Source organism: Lepisosteus oculatus, chromosome 1, assembly GCF_040954835.1.
Source record: "Lepisosteus oculatus isolate fLepOcu1 chromosome 1, fLepOcu1.hap2, whole genome shotgun sequence".
Classification (NCBI taxonomy): Eukaryota; Metazoa; Chordata; class Actinopteri; order Semionotiformes; family Lepisosteidae; genus Lepisosteus; species Lepisosteus oculatus.
Genome location: NC_090696.1, coordinates 56,746,948 through 56,761,906, shown reverse-complemented (window position 1 = coordinate 56,761,906; position 14,959 = coordinate 56,746,948). Strand labels below are relative to the sequence as shown.

General features: G+C 35.9%; 1 protein-coding gene across 3 annotated transcripts in view; it reads right to left on the bottom strand.

Annotated features, from left to right (window-relative positions):
- The window catches only part of atp10d (ATPase phospholipid transporting 10D), a 60,259-nt gene extending 49,838 nt beyond the window's left edge, over positions 1 to 10,421 (bottom strand). Inside the window, exons 1-2 of one of the 3 annotated variants that reach the window (XM_015345273.2) lie at positions 10,095 to 10,421; positions 9,463 to 9,508 (exon numbers count right to left, since the gene is read on the bottom strand). The gene's annotated coding sequence lies outside the window, so the exon portion shown is untranslated. The remainder of the gene's footprint in view (positions 1 to 9,462; positions 9,509 to 10,094) is intronic. The other 2 variants (XM_015345270.2, XM_015345271.2) reach the window with 2 other exon arrangements.
- Between the last annotated feature and the right edge of the window lie 4,538 nt (positions 10,422 to 14,959).

The window sequence follows — 14,959 nt, the reverse complement described above, 5'->3', positions numbered from 1 at the left end:
TACTTGCAAAACCAAAGTTTCTATCAAGATTCTCTTCCCCCTAAAACATAACACGTCCACTGACCCATCCATCAGTTGTTCTTTCGCTTCTTGTTCTCTCAGCACTGCATAAATCCAGCACTGCAGTGGATTTGCTCTGTCTCCAGATAACTGATGGGGAACCACTTCCTGGTTTTTAAATCATCACCTGGCCTATTGTCTTCTTCCAGCTGCTCAGATGTGAGAAAAGTAGGTCACTCCCCACAGCTTTTTGGGGAATGTAGTTCAGACACAAGCTACCATTATGTCTGAACCTGCCATCCCATCATATAAGGAAGAAGATAGCTGCTTCAAAACATGGAAAAAACTTTTTTTTTAAAGTTTACTTGTGAATGACAAATTTATACTTCAAGAAACAAAAAGGATCACGGTTACTGCAGTCTCTATCACCTTGTGTAAACAGTCTAAATCTAGGTTTGAACATGAAGCTAACCCTTGTTCGCAGGATCAGAAATGTACTGCACATACATTAATCTCCATACAATGAAATATACAATTTATTTTGTGTAGTTAACTCCATAACGTACAAAAAATCACTTCAAAATGCGCTAATTGTCATTCTTGAGTTGTTATTTGTACTATGTATGTGGTCATTATCTGTGATCATTCTGTTGTCAAGCAGGACCACCTGTCTGAGTAGCCATGTCAGTGGCGAATGTAAACAAGATAACAACAAGCAAGATATACAGCGAGATATATAGCAACACCCGGAGTAGTTTCAGTGACATCATGAGTCTACCCAGACATTCATATTGCATGAGGAAATATACTTATCAAATATGAGCGTACTTATTCACCATTTTTTCTGTAGAAACAAACAAAAAAAATCTTCATAAGAATGTGCAAATAAAACACCCATTGCTTGTTATCTCTAGTTGGGGCTCCAACAATCAGAAGTAGAATTTATAAAGGTGTACATTGTTGCAACCATAGCCTTACTGGCTCCAAAGAAACTTAAAATATTTGTAAGTCTGATTTTATCTCTGGACAATGTCAGATCTAACCTAATGATTTGTATTGTCTCTGAATGAATCTACAGGTGATAAGCTCTTCTCCCTTGGCTATAGAATAGATGATGATAATAAACCCAATTCTTATTGGCTAATGTTCTGCATCAGATTATATGTTTTTGAGATTTGAGAAGATTTGCTTTCTTTAACATTGCTTGTCACTGCTACTAAAGAAGATTGTTTTTGAGAATGCTATGTCTGTAGCCTTTGGTTATCCTTTGAAAAATCAAGTGCTCCTACTACTGATGGTGGTCCATATATGGTTGAGAAGTAGATGTCCTAGTACAGAAAAATATGGATTACCTCAGCCTTGATACAATAAAGTCAATTGTGTGTCACTGCCTTATTTATCAAGAACCTGCTGGAAAATGTTGCCACAGCTATCCTGGCATTTGTTTATAATTTAAAAGTGTTTTATGAGGCGCTGACATAAAAATAAACTTATGAGGATTATCCTTTCAGTTAGTAAGTTCACATTTCATTTTTAGTTTACATTGTCACATTTAATTTTATTTTCTTAAAAGCAAGAACCAGTTGAAAATGTTAAAACTATCAATCTTAACAAATCATATGTTTGGAAAAATGTGTTGTTCATGTCTGTTTCACCATGAATGGAGTCACCCTGGCACTTAACAGATTTTTTTTCTTACTTCTCCTGGAAGTGGCTATTTGGTAAAATCCAGTAACTCAGGTCTGAGTGTGGATTTATCAATCATTCATCACTTATAAACTGGGCTACATATTAAGTCTGTAGAATACTACATTTACCTTTTCAGGTTAGGGTTTTCTCACAGGAAAAAAATATATGCCAGGTAGTAGCCTCCACCCCTCCACCTAGCTATCTAACAGCTAGATTACTATAATATCTTGCGAGCCATATTATTACTAAAACTGAACAATATTATCCTCAACAAGATGTTTTTTTTACCACAAAAACTAGTTTTACTATATAGGATTCATCAAAGTTGTAGGCCACCCATGATATCCTGAGGAAAAGCTTTTATAGCTCCGTGAAGTTGGTCCCTCTACAAACAGCACAAACAATGAAACCCACTGCATTCATTAGAGCCCAGTTTGTGCTGGTTTGTGCCTGTGAAAATAGCTTTTGAGTTATACAGTTTTACAATTACTTGATTTGCCATACCTCTGGTTTGAGATTGCTTAGGTCTCTTTTCTGTGCTTTAATAACATTATGTCCTTAATTATGATTGGTCATTTTTGGCTTGGCTTCCATTAGGATAATTTACAGCAGCAACAGAAAGAGCAATTATAGAGATTTTTTTGCACAAAAAAAATGTGTTGTGTTGAATATTAAAGGGGTCCATGGCCATTTCCAGGGCTAGCCCTAGGGCTGAGAGATGTTACACCTGGAAATAGAAATTAACCTTTATCTTGGGAACAAAAGCAGTTGGGAAGCTACTTTAAATGGCTCAAACCAGCACAAACAGGGCACTAACAAATGTTAGTTTCACAAAAGCAAAGTCACAATTGTGTATGGATGTACCATACTACAGTGCTTTGATTTACTTTAAAACACTTATAAATGTATTAGTATTAATATACTTTCATATGTAGCCATCAAATTAAGATTACTTTCTGTGTGATAAGATAATGCCCTGACTGAGCAAAGCATGCACATACAGTACCTGCCTCTCCCTGTCTGAACCAAAGTTGTAATGAGAAATGACCCTGCACTGGAGTGTGAATAAAGTATAGTCATACATGGCTGGATTAATGCACAGAATACATTATTAACTGTGAACGTCAAAGAACTGGTAAACCTGATAGGCAGACAAACCCTATAACTATAACTCTCAACAACATTTATTGTAGAGGTTATAGCTGAGTACAGGGACTGATACTAGGCTTATCTGAGTAGTTTGAGCACATCCTTATCAGGAGAAATCTGTCTCTTAACTTTATTTAAACCCTTTATTGTCAGATTAAATCAAGCTTCTTGGGACAAACTTTGTTTCCAAACTGTAGACAGGAGTCTTTCAATGTTCTATTCATCTAATTGGGAAGATATAATCCAGTATGGAGAGATAATTAAACCAAAAACTGTCCCTTTATTTCTGTGAGGCTCTTACTGTTTCAAGCTAATCCAAAAACTTTATTTAATTGTTTATAAAATGAGCATTTAAAATGGAATGGAAAAATGGAATTCATGACAAACGTCAGATTATTATATTTTTTAAAAAGCAAATTACAATAAATTTACAGTACCAATGTTCTAGAACAGGCTGTTGCTGTTGAGTTACAATGTTACATAGCTGAAAATAAGCTGTACAAATCATTTAATTCTGGGTTCAGATGACTGCACGGTAATGTATTACCTCTTGTTACAGTTGCCAAAAATCTGCTCATGACTACTGATAACCTTTTGTTTTTTTAACCATTCTTGTTCTACTAGTAATCAATAGTGCCTTTAGACACGGCTTATTATAGCACCTTGCTGAATACACCGGAGATAGTTGTTTTTTATGTCGTTACTGTAACAACTTTGTTGTGGGTGCAAATCGAACAGTTTCTCCTTTACAAATGTGGGCACATCTAGCTTCCTGTAAGACTTCATTCTTGTTATCCACGTTGGCAGAACATCATATTATTCACAAGTATGCAACAAAACTGTTACATCTGAACTCTAAAAAAATGTAGGAATGTTGACTGGCACTCCTTATTAACTATACAAACATTGTAAAATTATTAACCAGTCAGACACTCAGGTCAATACTGACATGAGCCTTGCATTTTTCAACCTTTCTCAGAGTTTGATGCAGAAAAACTAACGTAAACTTTTGTCTATCAACCTTGTTAATTTGTGGCTCAATAAGCTAATTTGTCGCTCCTAAATTAATGTACATTTGCACAGCAAAGGTGGTGATTACTAAAATTGATTGCATAGATTTTTTTTTGCAAAGGATGAAGTAAAGGTTTATTCCATGCTGAAAAGAAGAGACACACCGTTTCAGTTGTGGAGCCTTCTTCAGGTGTTTTCACAGTCTACACATGCTGACGCAGCTACTTTTGCCATTTTTCTAACATTGAATTTATTTCATTACTGAAAGTATTGGTAGTTTGCTGTGCAACCTTGAATGTTTAGTGTGCAGCACCTCTGGGCAAGTGTGCAGCTTAGACGGAACACAGAATAGTTTAGCTAAAGTCAAATGCTTAAAAGTCTGCAATTGACCATTCAGGTTTTGATTAAAATATTCACTTTAAAATAAGTGAGCATCTTGGGGGAACTGTTTACACACGCTGTATGCAACCTGTCCGATACTAAAGGTAATTCAAAGGGATCGGCGTCTTTTAATTATGGCTTTTCATTACAGGTTTCATGTACATCTTTATAGCTACTTGAATTCTGCAGATGAGGCCATTTCTTGGGATGTCATTTAAAAAGGTAAAATCTCAGACTCCAAGAAACCTAATCATCAAATGATCTTCCTAAATCTTCTTCCGAGAGAACATACAAACTCCATGCAGACAGCAGCCCCAGGCCCAGGACCCAGGCACTCCAAGGCAGCAATACTGACCACTGCACTACAGTGTTGCCCTTAAAAAACACTTGCATAAGTTAAACTGGTTAGTAAATTATATCATTTCAGGGGATTATATCAGGGGCATCAAAATAATTCAATTTTAACTTTTCACATTATCCCATTTTTTAAAAGGCAGGGGTCTCAAACATATGGCTTGCATGGTAGGTCCTGTCATAGCCATTAGCCAGAATTCAGTTTGAGCCTGCATAGCTCCCATACAAAACACCCTTGATGATATTACTCTAACAGTCTCGCAACACTGTAATGTACATGCATCATTTTTTATAAACTGGGAAAAAAAGACAATGCAAGACCTGTGAGCATACTTCCTTCTCCAAATTCTGGATCATCTTCTGTAAATGAAACTCCATTGGTTTCACTGAAACTGTAGTTTGTGTTTTTTTTTATCTCAAAGGGAGATTTTTTAACATAGTAATAATTACTGAAGAAAAGAAAAATAACATATATAGCAATATAAATAATTGTAGAAGTGATTATTTTGGTGTTTTTTTTTATCTCTGACATTTAGCAAATAAATAACTTCCTATATTTTCTGTATTTTTTTAATCATGCAAACTCTGATTATTTAGAAAAAAAAGTGAGCTGTTCTTCACTCATCATCACAGTATATGTTGCACTTATCAGCCACTTAAGTAGTGTTTACAGGTGATGCTTATCACTCACCACAGAGCACATATAACTTTCATTTCAGAGCTTTACCAAATGATATACATATATTACATAGTAAAAGTATTCAGTGTCCCATTCTGGAAAATAAAATAATGCATATGCATTTTATTAACGTAATATTTTATTCAAGACTTGATGCTGAATGCTTAATATTTTATTCAAAACCTGAAGATTTCTAAGAGTAAGATGTCATAGTAATTGTTAGTAATAACTAAGGAGAAAAAATGATTGAATAAGTATTCAGACCCTTTGACTGTACCAGTTAAGGACACTTCCCTGTTCTTAAACCATTTCAGAGTAGTGCTGGCCTTGCGCTTTGGTTACTTGCCTTGCAAAATGTTAAGTTTTTGTTCCAATTTTAGGACTGAAGCACGTTTTCCTCTAATATTTGTACTGATTTTGCCAATCATGATTTTTCTTTTTTTTTTTGCTTTTATATTATTTGTTTATGTTTTTCTTTGTTACACACAACTTGCTCTGTACATTTCTAATGTAAACTTTCAGTGACTCTAAAATTTCATGGGACCTACTGGAGATATTTATACTGCATGTCAAGTCTTACATTACCTAGAGAGGGGCTGTGCATGTCACTCTATGGGATATCTGCAGTGCAGACCACACTGGTTTCTGTGTGAGCTCTTTCAAAAGTCAAATGCATTGCAAAAGTCGACAGTTCCAGTTTGCCTCCCCAAGCAAATTAATTACCCAAGGAATTACCCAAGGAAATGAATTTGCAATAGAACCTGGTAGCTGTTATTAGTAAGTTTATGCTGCACAACATTATCTTAAATGCAGAGGAAGCTCAATTATTTATGTGCTGCAATAAGAACACTCTACACATAAGAATATAGGAAAGTCTGCAAATTAGAGTGGCAAAACAGACTACAATAATATATAAAAAGTGCCCCTTGACCTCAATTCATATTCACTTCCCTACCATTTCTGCTTGTGTCCTCCTGGTTCATGTTTCACCGTCGTTTCTGAAAGACTCCTGTGGGTTGCCTAGCAGGATGTTTGATACTTGAACCTCTCTTTATAGTCTTTTCCTTTAAGTCTGTCAGTTCCTTAACATCCAGGAATGTCTGCTCCTTCTTTTTTGGACTGGGCTGATTTCAGACCAACATCATTTCCGTAGCATGATGATCAACTTTATACACAATATCCTAACTGAGATATTACTGAGGACATCCCACAATTTTACATACAATAAAATCTATTAAATTTATATCAGATTACTTTATGTTTCTTCCCCATATTATCTAGAAAATGAAAACGATGCATCAACATATAAACAAGCATTTTTTTTCTTATGTAGTTCCCTTTACACTGATTGTTTCCAATCTTATATATTACTTACAACCTGCATCCAATTTTCTGAACTTGTTTACATTAAATGTCATTTGCCAGGTGTGTGCCAAGTACTTAGTTTCCTCCATACATGTATGTCCTCTATAGCTTTTACAGCGTTTGCTACCCCTTTCCATTTTGAAAGATCTACAAAACTGAGTAATTTATCAACTAAATAAATTAGATCATTTACAGAAACTAAGATCTTCAGTGTCCTAATACACAGCCCCATGTAACTGGAATCTGAATATTCATCCCTGACAACTACTATTCATTTTCTACCCTTCAACTAGTTTTTATTTCTAATTTGTGGATTCTTCAGTACCTATACCTGTAATTTTATGTAGGTTAAAACTCTAGCACAATCAGAAGAGATAATTACAAAGAGAATTAATCACATTCAACTAGTGACCCCAACTGTGCTTTCTTGTATGTCTATCTTAAACAATGGCTCTATTACATTAATCACTATCCATAAAGTTTAAGTAGAACCCCCTCTTCCAGTTTCACATATTATTGGAAATTCTCTAAAACTTTATTTTTTTTCTGGCTAGTGATTGACTTATATAGAAAATATGTCTCTGGTAACTTGCAAAATATTCAGTATCTACACTGGTCTTTCATGACACCAGTGCCTAATAACATTAAGCCATTGTACTATCTGTGAAGGATATGATGTTGGATGCAGATAAAACAGAAAGTAAAAAGAACAGAAACTTTTCTTAAGTTTCCTTTGTTAAGATGCCTTGTAATACTTTACATAGGAGCCATGGTAGCTCAGGTGGCAAGGATGACTGACTGGAAGGTCCCGGGTTCAATCCCAGGTAGGGGCAAGTGATTTCAGTTGCTCTAACTACTTCCAGATGGCTCCTGGGTCCACAGCCTGCTTTCTAAATGAGTACTGGGGGCTAATCCTTCCGGTGGTAAAAGGCCAGCTGGAGCGTGATGCTGACCACATCACTTCCACTTCCAAGTGTTGGATGGTCAAGAAAAATGGTGGCCCTTGCCCCCATTCATGGGACCTTCATGGCCTGAAGGGACCTATCTACCTACAGTACATACTTTACATGAGCAGATGAATTGAATCCCAGCAACTCATTTGCTTTTTAAAGATGTAGATACATTATTTTTATTGCCTAGTGCACAAAGTACTTTGTACTACATGCCAAATATTTAAAGGTTCAAACACTACATCATAAACTCTATATAACAGAAGAATAAAAAGCATTTCTGAAATTACTAGTGTTTTATGTGCCTGTTGGTAAAAGATAAAACAAGTAAAAGACTGGATGAAACCAATTAATTATAATACTCAGCCTTGCTGATACTATACATTATTAATGTGTGACAAGAGATGAGAAATCACTGTCTAACTTAAGTTGCAAAATATAATAATGATAATAAACTTTATTTTATATAGCGCCTTTAAATCAGTCGGTGGTAGCGAGTGCCATTTTCTACGCAGTGGTGTGCTGGGGCTCTGGGATTAGAGCAGTAGATTCCAAAAGGCTGAACAAGCTCATCAGGAGAGCAAGCTCTGTCATTGGGTCTGACCTGGACCCCTTGGAGGTAGTGGCTGAGAGGAGAATGATGTCCAAACTAGAGGCCATCATGGACAACTTCTCCCATCCCCTCTATGACAGGCTTGCAGGAATGAAGAGCACGTTCAGCAATAGACTGATTCATCCACGGTGCCACAGGGAGCGCTACAGGAGGTCATTCTTGCCGTCTGCCATAAGACTGTACAACGCATCCACCTTGCGTCTTGGCAGAGGCAACAGCGACAGTGACCTGTTTCTGGACTAAACGCATATACACATCTACTGCTACATCTGTTCTCTTTCTTTTTCTTTTTCTTTTTCCCGTTTACAACCACTTTTGTGCAATATATGCCAGGGACCTGTGCAATACATTTATATTTATATTTATATTTATATCTATGGTTACATCTATATTTATATTCATACGTGTGATACGATTTTCTGTGTACTGTTCTGTTCTAGTTTCCTCTTGTGTGTCTGGACTGTGAGTAACTCTTGTATTGTATTGTATGTATTGTACTATTATTATATAATTCGTTACACTGTGGCTGTGTTGTGTGTGTTAAGCTGCTGTTGCACTGCAATTTCCCTCACAGGATCAATAAAGTATCTATCTATCTAAAGGTGGCTTCTCAAAGGACTTCACAGAATGACAACAACAATAAATAAAAAGAATACTAAATAAAATACAATATACAGAGGAGACCATGGATGGTGGTACTAAGAAACGTAGAAGCAGAGGGGTAAAGAATGGAACCAGGCTCTTCTAAAGAAGAAGGTTTTGAGTCTGGATTTGAAGTAGTTTAAATTTTATTTAATATTATGCAAGAGAACATATTTTCTTGCATATTGATATTTATTTTTCTGTGATGTATTACCAAGACCAAATTCTAATACAAAAATACACTAAATTGTGTGATAAAACTGAGTCGGTATATCTCAGTGAGTACACTGGGGTTAGATGCCCTAAGCTTAAAGACTTATTGAATCTTTAATGAAAACAAAGCAAGGACCTAAACTGCTACAATACAGTGACCCCTGTCACCATAGTGGGATGTTGGTTTTTAAATTTTGGATGCAGAAGGAAGGAGTTCCACCAGTAGTTCTACCAGTCCACAAACACCACTAAAATAACCAACTTATTTTTTCTTGACTTCCATTGCAGTACAGCCTTTGTCCAACCTTTCCAAACTTCTGAGATCTGACAAGATCAGGCTAGAAGGTGGTAATGATATGTAAAAGAACCTCTTATCTATAAAAGCCTTTAGAATGTGTACCAGTCTGTCAACTTACTGTATGAGGTAGCAAAGTAGTGGCCTTCAGACTCACATTCCAGGTGCTAGAGGTAAAAAATGAAATAATGGTACTGTAATACTAAGAATGCTGAAATCAAAACTGTAACACACTTCCTCATCCCCGAAAAATGACCTAACATTTACTTGCCTATGTACAACTGATATATAACACAAGATTACATTCTTAGTAAGTGGTTAAAGAAAAAAAAAGTTTTTTTTTTAAAAAACTGTTTCTACCTGATAATGGTATTTTTTTAGTGCAATTTAGTGCAAGTTTTGAAACAATTGAGAATAATGTGGAATATTACATTTCTGAGCAGTACACGTGCGAAAAGGGCATACACACAAGACAAAAAAAACAATTTTAAAATAATTATTATTTTTAAATACTTACATAATTGCGTTTTGGTACCAATACTATTTTAACGCATTTACGATTCTGACATGGATTGTACGTAGTAAAAACGAACATACAATAAACACAAGCTTCTTTTCAAAAGTTGGCTAAGAGTAATGTGTAGTGTGAAACCTACTCCCGTTCTCAATCATTGTGCACAACTTTTAAGTTTTGCGTCCGGAGATTCTTTATCCGGAACCCGACTGATGATACATTATGTATACTGTACGTACCGTAAGTATCCGTAGTTCTGGTGTGCCGCTAATGCATCTCCTTTGTGTGTTTTTTTTTCAAACTGATGTGAAAAGTAGAATTTACAGTAACTTGTGTCCATAAAAATCTCCGGGAATTGTAGCGTTTTCAGAAATCAATTCCCCGCTCGAATCACATTGTCATTTAGTATTTAACAGCAGCAGAAATTCCCCCACTGTTTCGGATAAAAGGGTACATCGAATACGAAGAGCAGCTTATTTTAGCTTCGCTCTCATACTTCCCCAAAAGCAATCGCAGAAGGAACCTGACAAAATGAAAGAAACCCAGAAACTGATTTAAGTGAGCTCACGATGCTGCCAGGATACTAAATCAAACGCTGAGTTGCGATCTGTTACCAGGGTAACTTCCCAGCAGCCAGATTCTCTCAATTCTAATCAGAACAAAACTTCAGTTTCTAGAGCAGCAGCTGAAGACGAGCGTTTTGCATACAGTACGTGCAGCAGCTTTTGAATGAAAGGAACATCCTCATGCGAAAGAAAATGGAAATATAAAATTAAAATGTATTATTCTTTTTTAATCTGAACAACCTGAACAGGAGACTGTGGTGAATTTAAGATTTGCAATTGCTCGTGTCTAGAAACCTGGCAGCCTAGAAGATCGCTATATAAGATCAGAATGAATTTATTGCTTTGAGATTCCGTGCCTGTGCAAAACTTCACATTCCACTATTGACATTTGAGTATACATATACATCAACAGAGAAATTAGTAACAAAATAAATAATCTCACTTATCCAGTTGAACATTTTGAGGTCTGAAGTCAAGAGGGTAATAATAATAATAATAATAATAATAATAATAATAATAATAATAATAATAATAATTGCTTACACTTATATAGCACTTTTCTGGACACTCCACTCAAAGCAATTTACAGGTAATGGTGTCTCCCCTTCACCACCACCAATGTCCAGCATCCACCTGGATGATGCGACAGCAGCCATAGTCTGCCAGAACGCCCACCACACATCAGATATCAGTGGGTAGGAGAGCAGAGTAATGAAGCCAATTCATAGATGGGGATTATTAGGAGGCCATGATTGATGAGGGCCAATGGGAAATTTGGGTAGGACACCAGGGTTACACCCCTACTCTTCGAGAAAAACCTTGGGATTTTGAATGACTGTTGAGAGTCAGGACCTCGGTTTTACATCTTATCCAAAGGATGGCACCTGTTTACAGTATAGTGTCCCTATCACTATACTAGGGCATTAGGAGCCACATGGACCGCAGGGTAGGCGCCCCCTGCTGGCCCCACTAATACTCTTCCAGCAACAGCCTTAGTTTTTCCCATGAGGTCTCCCATCCATTACCTGTAAAGTGCCTTGAGTGGAGTGTCCAGAAAAGCGCTATGTAAGTGTAAGCAATTATTATTATTATTAAATATAATGCAGTATACTAACTACAGAGGTGTGTATATGACTCTTACATTTTCTGAACTTAAAATATTTATGACTACTATGACTGTAATGTCACAATATGACTCTGTGGAAAGCTATTAAAGTTACAGTATGATTTTTGTTCCAACAAAAACATGATCCAACATGTACATTTCTCTGTTCTATGCTATTTTGATCCTGTTTCGTCGGGTTTATGAAAAAATCTTGAGGGCACTGTATATCCCTTTATGAACTAAAGAAGGCAGATTAGGGCATAATAAAGTGCAAATCATCTGGCATTGATCGATTCGCTCTGTATTTTACAGCTGAAAGCATGGTCCCAATTTCCAGTTCCAGGTCCTCCTTTGCTATGCATGCTATACAGTATATTGGCCTCATAGAAGGTTGTTTTCAGAAAGATGTTTATACTGCTGTTATGTCCTTATAAATAAAAAAAGATAAAGATCACATGCTTTGTAAATGTCTTTTAAAATACCTTGAGTGATGTTGTACACAGATTTTCAAATAACCTGAGGGCCACTAAACACTTGACTGTCATGTGGGTGTTAACAGTTGTCCAAGTGTTTGTACAGAATAACCTTGGGCAGAGAACTTTCAGATACTACTACTGTGCAATGATCCAGGCAATCAGATTTCTGAAATTGTTATTAAAAATGTCATTACAAAAATCAATTTTTCATATTTGGGAATTTCAAATTAGTATGTGGTCTCTAATATTTATACCAATAAAATCAATTATATTGAATTCTATATTTGATAATCCCAACAAAGAGGTTACCAAGAGGTTTGGTAAGAGACATTGTATTGTATTTGGTTTTGCTAAGAGCAGTTAACACTTGTCAGGAACAACATTTGAAACTGTTTGTTAATTCATTTTAGTAAATATAATTTCAAGAATTTCAAGAATGGTCCACAATCACTTTCTTAAGAAACTCTATGCTTTAAAATATTTTATTAAACATTTTTGAAATACAGTAATTAGTATTTCCAGTATAACATTTCAGTATTTCAATAATAAACATGTTTCAGCCTTAAAGCCTTTTTTAGTGATTCATTTGATCCTGGTTTTTATAACCTATTTCTACAAATTGCAATTGGAGAGTTAAGGTCTCAAGACCACTGGTAAAGTCACAGCTGTAGCTGGTTGCAGTGCAGAACCACTGGTGGAAAATCTGAATCTGCACCTCCAAAATTCAATCAGTCACAGTCCATGGACCTACCCAGGAAGAGAGCCTAAGGGTGCCTATCTAAGATACATCAATCACAAAGATGCTTCTGCTTGCTATACAGCCACTACTGTCTGTCACAGTTTAACTGGCCAGGTGGCTGCCTAGTTTGCCCATCAGCTTCCAATGCATCCTGGTTCAGACGCAAACACTATAGGGACTGGATCTTCCAGAAGAACCTGAGGCCCACTGGGATATACAAATAGGCGACCAGCCTTAAAAAACTTCAGTTGCATAAATATGCCTAAAGTACACACAGCTTAGAAAGTGTCTCATTCTAATAAGGCTGCTTTGCTTTGTTTTACTTTATATTTTATTTATATTAGAGATAGCTGATTCTTCATTTGACAAATTAACCATTTATGCTGATTCTACAGTATATTTAGTAACATTAGTTGCTAGTTCATTAGGATTTTGCACAAATGTCTATAAGTTTGACCCTCAGTATGTAGATGTCTGCCTGGAGTTTGTATGTTCTCCCCATGTTTTTGTGAGTTTCCTCCAGGTGCTCCAACTTCCTCCCACAGTACAAAAACACACTGGTAGGTTAACTGGCATCTGGGAATATTGGCCCTGATGTGATTGTCCGGTTGGAGTTCATCTGCATCTGCAAACATCTGCATGTTTGTGTGTTTGCCCTGTCATGGACTGGCTTTATCCCACTTTGTGCCCTTTGTTTGATGAGAAAGGCTCAGGTTCCCCTGTAACCCTGAATAGGATGTGGTGATTAGAAAATTAATGGATGAATCGCTCACGAAAAAATGCAACCCCCTTAATCTGATAAAGTATTCACTACAGAATACTGTAGAAATGTACTGTAATAATGATGCATTCCAACCCCACCCAAAAACACACAGGCAGAAAAATGTAACTGAATTCCACACTAAAACAGGTCAGTCCAGTTGGAAACTGGACAGGTGGTGCTTACAGTATAATTATATGAGTTATACATTTTAAATAGGCAAAAAAATAAAAATGTGTTTAGTAATGTGAGAATTTGTTGTTAACGCAAGCCCGCTGTGATAACCAACATTAATTGCCAATCTTTTCCTGATAAAATACATTTGTCATCTGAATGGACAGTATGCTGAGTATTTCTATACTTATGCTTTGCTTTAGCTGCGCATAAACCAGCCTATCAGGCTCATTTGGTATCGTGATATAGTGATAACTTTTCTAAGCCAGTAAAACAATAAATAGTAGGCTACATTGTTTCACCGGTAACATGTGGGAGTGGATATGCTCCCCCAGACAAAAATAAAAGAGTACTGTGCTTACACCTACAGCACTCTACGTAACAATAAGCCTATGTTACTGTAAATATCGTATCTCATTATTTATTGCTTGGTTTTAGATTATAGCAATGTTTTTCGCTCTCATTTTTTGGGGATCATATAAGATGTTTCCAAAAATAAATATCACAGGAATGTCATAATAAATTCAAGAAATGGAAACTGAATTTTTAGATTTTTTAAAGATAGCATATTATGAAATAACATCTCACAATGTCTCAAAGTCTCAAAATAATAACGTGTGTTACATACTTCTCATATTTATTTGGCAAGTTGCATTTTGGTTTGTTAAATTCTCCAGTTCAAATCTATGTTTAGTTGAAAATTCATCCATCCATCCAAAAGAATGCCATAATTTCTTTAAAAAACATATTTAGCATTTCCATTCTAAGTTCTACAAATACAATTTTATTGAATTTAAAGGTGAGCTTCAATACCATACATATATTAAACGCCCTGCTATCTGTGGATACTTTGAACTACTGTCATTGTTAAGTACATAACAAGAAATGTTAACCTAAGAGTGTACAGTATACAAATTTTAATTCAATGCCTATAATCTATACAGAGCTTCATGTTATTGTATGTAGTATAGTGAACTAGACCGAGAGCAATATTTTCTCACGTAGAGCAAAGTTCTCTCAAGTGGGCTCTCATTCGACGATTAATCTGATAAACATACAGTAAATGATGCATAAATAAAGCTAATTCCGCCATAACCAAACTTATAGCCATAAAGTAGACTTGCGAAGTATCTGCATTTTATAAAGAAATATAGAAAAGAATACCGATTAAGCATTTATTTGTGTTCTTCGTATACGTACACTGCACTAGAAAAGACCAAAAACACTCACAGAATTTCCTACTGGCGGTTTGAAACAGTGAAAAATATTAAAGGGTCACATGAC